The sequence below is a fragment of the Microtus oregoni genome, unplaced genomic scaffold (genome assembly GCF_018167655.1).
Source record: "Microtus oregoni isolate MIOR12 unplaced genomic scaffold, Mior012 000012F_ref0000307, whole genome shotgun sequence".
NCBI classification, from domain to species: Eukaryota; Metazoa; Chordata; class Mammalia; order Rodentia; family Cricetidae; genus Microtus; species Microtus oregoni.
The window spans coordinates 21,972,834-21,980,645 of NW_024543071.1; positions in this window are offsets into that span (position 1 = coordinate 21,972,834).

Genomic DNA, 7,812 nt, shown 5'->3' on the forward strand with positions numbered 1-7,812 from the left:
TACAAAACAGACCAACCAGGGACAAGACTTAATCTCTCCTCCAAGTGGACCTTGTTCCAACATAGTAATTAAAGTAAAATATTGACTCCGTTGCTGTCATTTATACCAAAGCAGATCTTGTAGATTGTGGCTAAATTGTCATGGGCTGGGATCCAAGAACTTGGGGGAAAAGCTTTCCTTATATGTAGCTGCAATTGAAAAACTTAAGCTATTTCATGATAAAAAAAATTTGACTACATTTTTTTATCTTTAATTCTTAATGCTTAGGTTTGTTGAATGACAATGGACACATAGAATTCACTAAAAAGCATAATTCATATTCTATTAGCCAAAGAATAAGGGAAAACAACGGATTTCTAAAGGATGTCTTAGCTTCAAATTTGCATTACGCTAACCCTGGGAGCACAAGCTGCTGAAATAAGGTCTTTAACATATCAGATAAAACACCATGGCAGAAAGATCAATCGAGCAAACCACTCATTAGCAGCAGGAAAGTCCTTGGGTAAACAGCTTTTTTTTTTTTCTATTGAGAAAAGGAGAAAAAAAAAAAAACAAGTTTCCACTTCCTCCCAGCCTCCCATTTCCCTCCCCCTCCTCCCACCCTTCTCCCTCTCCTCCCACCCTTCTCCCCCTCCTCCCACTCCTTTCCCCCTCCCTCTCCAGTCCAAAGAGCAGTCAGGGTTTTCTGCCCTGTGGTAAGTCCTAGGTCCTCCCCCCTCCGTCCATATCTAGGAAGGTGAACATCCAAACTGGCTAGGCTCCCACCAAGCCAGCACATTAAGCAGGATCAAAACCCCGTGCCATTGTCCTTTGCATCTCATCAGCCCTCAGTTATATAATAATTATGGAGAAATAAAATCAATAGCACAAATGTATATGTATATCACTCTACTCTCTATAACTAAAAGTGTTTTATAGATATTTAAGTTTTTAATATATTTTAATGGGTTATTCAATGCTTGAATGGAAACTTTGCTTCAGTGCCAACCAGAAAACAATGTAATATATCTGTTGCTAACCTATGCAGTGAAATACTCATTAAAATAAATATCTTAAAAGACAATTTCAAAATAACCCCGATGGCTGCTAACTTTCAATATCCTTTGTTCATTTCATATAATCAGTAGAAACATTCACCTCAGTGAGCAGATATCCACGTCTACACACCCATGTATGTGCACACAAACACAGAATTTTAATAATAGAAAATTCAAAATAGAATCTTTCCAAAAATGTCAGTGTACGAGTTAGATTTTTGTTTTGATTTTGATTTTGGTTTTTTGGTTTGTTTATTAAATAAGCATAAGCTTGGGTCAAATGAGAAAGAGGGAACTTCAGCTGAGAAAATGACCTGCAGGCTGGACAGTGGCTCATTTTCTTGATTAATCTTTGATGTGGGAGGGCCCAGGCCACTGTGGTTGGTGCCACTCCTGGGCAGCTGGTCATGAATTGTATAAGAAAGCAAGGTGAGGAAGTAATTTGTAGAAAGTCAATAAGAAGTGTTCCTCTACAGTTTCTGTGTCAGTTTCTGCATACAGGTCCCAGTCTGCTTAAGTTTCTGCCTTGATTTACCTTAATGGTGCACTATGATCTGTGACCTGGATATGTAAGGTAAATAAATCTTTTCCCTGTAAGTTACTTATGATTATGTTCTTTATTACATCAGTAGAAACAAAATAGGACAGAAATAGGTACCAAAGCATGGGACCATTGCTGTGATGGGCTTTTATACCTTGGAAATTTTTGTAAGAGAAAGGTGAAGAATTTTCAAGGTTTGAGGCTGGAAAAGTTGGAGCTCTAAAAGCTCTTGTAGGAACTTAATGATAACTCTGAGAATGACTTGAGAGTGAAGCCCTGCCTTGTGGCCTTTCAAAGAAAAGTTTGAGAGCATCCAAGAACTCTATAGAGACTGTTTTTTTGTCACAAACTGAAGTAAGAATCTGTAGGTTCTAGTCATCAAGATCTGAAGATTCAGCCATGATCATCAGGAGACCAGAACAACTGAAGCCAATGTCTTCCATTACTAGGGCAATTGACGCAGATTAGTTGGTACTGAAAACTCAGCCATGACCATCAAGAAACCAGCAGTGCTGAGGCAAAATCTTATGGGAAGCATTTCTTTAGTGCCCATAGGCAGTCAAAGCTGCATCACAAACTGGTATCTAAAGTTCATAATGTATGAGAGATTCCCACATGGTGTTAGTTTTGAAGGCATGAAGGCGTCATAGAGAGCAGCATTATATTTGATAAAAATGTGAAGAGTAGATGTCTTGTAATTTTAGTAAAAACATTTGAGTATTTCCTCCCTTGATATATTTGTCATGTATAACATTTATTGTATTTTTATGTATTCCCTCAATTCCTAGATTTTTAGGATTTATACCATGAATAAATCTTGGGATTTTTGTGGAGTAATACAAGAGTCTTAATTCGTTGCATATCTTGAGATGACCATCTGATTTCTACCAGTGAATCCATTTATGAGATATATTGTAATTATTGATTTATATATGTTGATATGTTGAACTCCTTTGTATACCAAGAATAAACTAAGTTTATCATGATAAAAAAAAATTTGAAAGTTGTACAAAATTATGGATTCTCAAGTTAATGACCCCTTGAGAACTTATATTTTAGAAATTTAATATTTTATATAACCTGCAAATAAATAGAAATGTTATATTATAAAAACACTGAATATTCTTCCTCAATACTAAAATAAAATAAGTTTTCAAATAATATACTAATTTTTCAAAGTCACAAACATAATCTATCACATATAACCTATACTGTTAATGATAATACATCATTTTTAATTAAACTGATGGGCATAATTTTTACCATAAATAAATTTTAAGATAGAAAAATTGATGATAACATTTTCTATTTTTTTATAAATTTATTTATTTATTTATTTTTTTATTGAGAAAAGGAAAAAAAGTTTCAGCCTCCCATTTCCCTCCCCCTCCTCCCACCCTTCTTTCCCTCCCCCCACTCCTCTCCCCCTCCCTCTCCAGTCCAAAGAGCAGTCAGGGTTCCCTGCCCTGTGGAAAGTCCAAGGTCCTCCCCCTTCCGTCCATGTCTAGGAAGGTGAACATCCAAACTGGGTAGGCTCCCACAAAGCCAGAACATGAAGTAGGATCAAAACTCACCAAGGCCAGCTGGCCTGGGTCTGAAAAAGCATGGGATAAATTTGAACTAGCTGAACATAGCGGACAATGAGGAAGAATGGGAACTCAAGAACAATCGCAGTGGGTTTTTGAACCTAATGCACGTACTGGCTTTGGCGGAGCCTAGGCAGTTTGGATGCTCACCTTGGGAGACCTGGATAGAGGTGGGCGGTCCTTGGGCTTCCCACAGGTCAGGGAACCCTGATTGCTCTTTGAGCAGATGAGGGAGGGGGACTTGATCGGGGGAGGGGGAGGGAAATGGGAGGCAGTGGCAGAGAGGAGGCAGAAATCCTTAATAAATAAATAAATTAAAAAAACATATTCCACGAAAAAAAAATAAAATAAAAAAAATAAAAATACAAAGGAAAAAAAAAACCTATGCCATTGTCCTTGGCGTCTCATCAGCCCTCATTGTCCGCCATGTTCAAAGAGTCCGGCTTTATCCCATGCTTTTTCAGTCACAGTCCAGCTGGCCTTGGTGAGCTCCCAATAGATCAGCCCCACTGTCTCAGTGGGTGGGTGCACCCCTCGTGGTCCTGACTTCCTTGCTTATCTTCTCCCTCCTTCCGCTCCTCATTGGGACCTTGGGAGCTCAGTCCAGTGCTCCAGTGTGGGTCTCTGTCTCTATCTCCATCCATCACCAGATGAAGGTTCTATGGTGATATGCAAGATATTCGTCAGTATTGCTATATGTTAGGGTCATTTCAGGTTCCCTATCCTCAGCTGCCCAAGGAACTAACTGGGGACATCGCCTTGGGCTCCTGGGAACCACTCTAGGTTCAAGTCTCTTGCCAACCCTAAGGTGGCTCCCTTAACTAAGAATTGTGCTTCCGTGCTCCCCTATCCAACCTTCCTTTATCCCAATCCTCCTTTTCCCCCAAGATCCCCCCTTCCTCCCCTTCTCACTTTTCTCTCCCCATCTCCCCTTACCCCCATCCCACCCCACCCCCAAGATCCCAATTTTCTCCCCGGCAATTTTGTCTACTTCCCATAGCCAAGAGGATAACTATATGTTTTTCCTTTGGTTCACCTTCTTATTTATCTTCTTTAGGTTCGCCAATTGTAGACTCCGTGACCCTTATTTATGGCTAGAAACCAATTATGAGTGAGTACATCCCATGTTCATCTTTTTGGGTCTGGGTTACCTCACTCAGGATAGTGTTTTCTATTTCCATCCATTTGCATGCAAAATTCGAGAAGTCATTGTTTTTTACCGCAGCGTAGTAGTACTCTAATGTGTATATATATTCCACACTTTCTTAAACTGCTAATTAACCCAATTAAAAAATGGGGCACTGAACTGAACAGAGAATTCTCAACAGAAGAAGTTCAAATAGCCAAAAGACACCTAAGGTCATGCTCAACCTCCTTAGCAATCAGGGAAATGCAAATCAAAACAACTTTGAGATATCATCTTAAACCTGTCAGAATGGCTAAAATCAAAAACACCAATGATAGCCTTTGCTGGAGAGGCTGTGGAGGAACGGGTACCCTCATCCATTGCTGGTGGGAATGCAATCTTGTGCAACCACTTTGAAAATCAGTGTTTCGGTATCTCAGGAAATTCGGGATCAACCTACCCCTAGACCCAGCAATATCACTCTTGGGAATATACCCAAGAGATGCCCTATCATATGACAAAAACATTTCTTCAACTATGTTCATAGCAGTATTATTTGTAATAGCCAGAACCTGGAAACAACCTAGATGTCCTTCAATGGAAGAATGGATGAACATTTTTTATTTTAAATGTGGCACAGAACTGTCAGGAAACCTGTCATTCTAACACAGCTCCTACATGTCAAGTGTATTAAAAATCCGAACTGATAACCACTGTTATTCGCCATTGCTTACAGCTCAAAATAATTCCATCAAACAAAACGTTTATCACACAGTAGGAATTACCTTATTGTACTTCCTCTACTCTTCCTAAAAGTCAGAAATTTCACATTAAATAGAAGCATCCAATTTGACTTCAAGGATATTTACAGTGGGATATTATCACTGGCAGAAAAGAAAAACAAATCTTGTTCTCCATAACTAAGAAAGACTGAATCTAAATAACTTATTGATGACAACATGGGAAATGGTCAACTTCAAAATATTATAAAGATATTTTCATTCTGCCATTTCAAAAATAAAATAAAATTTAAAAGTAAACTTTTTCTTTCTACTTTTTATTGATTTTGTTGAGCTATACATTTTTCTCTGCTACCGTTTCTTTCTCTTCCCCTCCACTTCAACCCTCTCCCATGGACGCCATGAACCCAATTTACTCAAGTTATTTTGTCTTTAAGAAAATAAACTTGTAAGCAGAACAATTGGGTGCAATACAATATAAGTGTTGTACTCCAAATATGAAATGAATCCCTTTGATTCATGTGCTTGAACACTTGGAGGCATGATTTTGACAGAATATGGATTCTTTAGGAGACAGAACTTTGTCCAAGGGAGAGGGTAATTTCTTCAGAGTACTTTTGGGGTGATGAGGTTTTACAGCCTGAATCCACCTCTTATTGCTCTCTGCAACAAAATATGAAACATAGATGTCTCCCAGTTAAACACTACTACTGTCAGAAGCCACTTTTTTCACTTCCTCTCCCCTACATAGTTAACTGTAACACCTCATACAATAAGGCAAACTAAATTCTTCCACCCACAAATTGCTTCCTGTCAGAAACTTGATCGCATCAACTAGGAAAGTTACCAATACAGAAAATTCATATATAAAAGTGAGACCATTTGGATACACCTAACTATGAAATTATAGAGCTTTGGAACTGGTCTGCTAAAAGTTTGCAGAAGAGTTTGGAGATAAAAGTACAAGGGAGTGACCACCAAGGGAGCAGGCCCCAACTGGAGATCTCTATAGGACTGGGTACAAGAAAGGGACCACCACAGAAACAGGCCAAAGCCAGAGACAACTGTGGGAACAGGCCTGAGCCAGCAACCTCCACCAGAGCATGTTTGAGCCAGTGACCTTCACAAGAGCAGGCTTGATCCAGTGATCTCCACTGGAGCAGGCCCAAGGAAGTGACCTCCACAGAAGCACGTGCAAGGGAGCCCCTGCTGAGGGACCAAGCCCAAGCCAGAGCTTTTTACAGGACCCAGCACAATTAGTGATTTCTGGGGGAGTAGGCACAAGTCAGCAACCTGTGCCAGAGCAGGCTCTAGCCAGTAACCTCCAAGAGAGTAGACCTGAGCCAGTGAATTCCACCAGAGCAGGCTTGAGGCAAGGTAAAAACACACTCAACACCACAAAGAGCAACACAACACCAATAAAACTAATGGCCCTACAACAGCAAGACTTAAACAACCCAATATAGATGAAGCAGAAGAAAATTATTACAAAAGTAGCTTTAATAGAATGTTTAAGGCCCTTAAAGAAGAAACAAAATATTGCCTAAAAGAAATGAATGAAAAGACAAACAAAAAAATTGGAAGAAATTATCAAATCCCTTAAAGAAAACCACAAAAAAAGCGAACAGATGAAAGAAATTATTCAAGACTGGAAAACTGAAAGAGAGACAATAAAGAAAACACAAACTGAGGAAATTATAGAAATCAAAATTATGGGAAAACTACCTGGAAGCACAAATGCAAGCACAAACAGCAGAATATAAGACATGGAAGACAGAATCTCAAGCACTGAAGATACAATAGAAGAAATAAATTAATTGGTCAAAGAAAACATTAAATCTAGCAAAAGCTTAACACCAAATATCTAGGAAATGTGGGACACCATGAAAAGACCAAACCTAAGAATAATAGGAATAAAAGAAGGAAAAGATGTTCAAATCGAAAGCACAGAAAATACATTTAATATAATCATAGAAGAAAAGTTTCCTGACCTAAAGAAAGATATGCATATATGGATGGATACAAGAAGCTTAGAGAACACCAAAGAGACTGGATCAAAAAAGTCCTCTAGACACATAATAATCAAAACACTAAACATACAGAATAATGAAAGAATATTAAGAGCAGCAAAGAAAAAAGCCCAAGTAACATGTAAAGGCAAAACCTATCAGAATTACAACTGATTTCTCAATGGAAACAATGAAAGTCAGGAGATCCTAGTTAAGTGTTATACAAGCATTAAGTGACCACAGATGCCAGCCCAGACTAGTCTCCCCAGCAAAACTTTAAATCACCATAGACAGGGGGGAAAAAAGATATAACATGACAGAACCAATGACAGCTTTAACCAATACCAAGCCACAACTCCAGCCCTACACAAAGTACTAGAAGGAAAACTCCAACCCAAGGAAGTTGGCTACACCCACAAAAACACAAACAATAGATGATCTTACAGCAGCCATTCCCAAAGAAGGGAAAAACACTCACAATACATCACCACTAACCAAAACTAAAATAACAGGAACTAGCGATCACTGGTCATTAATATCCATTAATATAAGTGGACTCAACTCACCTATAAAAAGACATAGGCTAACAGATTGGATACAAAAACATAATTCATCCTTCTGCTGCATACCAGAAACAAACCTCAACCTCAAAGATAGATATCGCCTCAGAGTAAAGGGTTGGGGAAATTTTTTCTAATCAAATGGACCTAAGAAACAAGCTGATATAGCCATCCTAATAGCTAACAAAATAGACTTCAAACTATAATCAATCA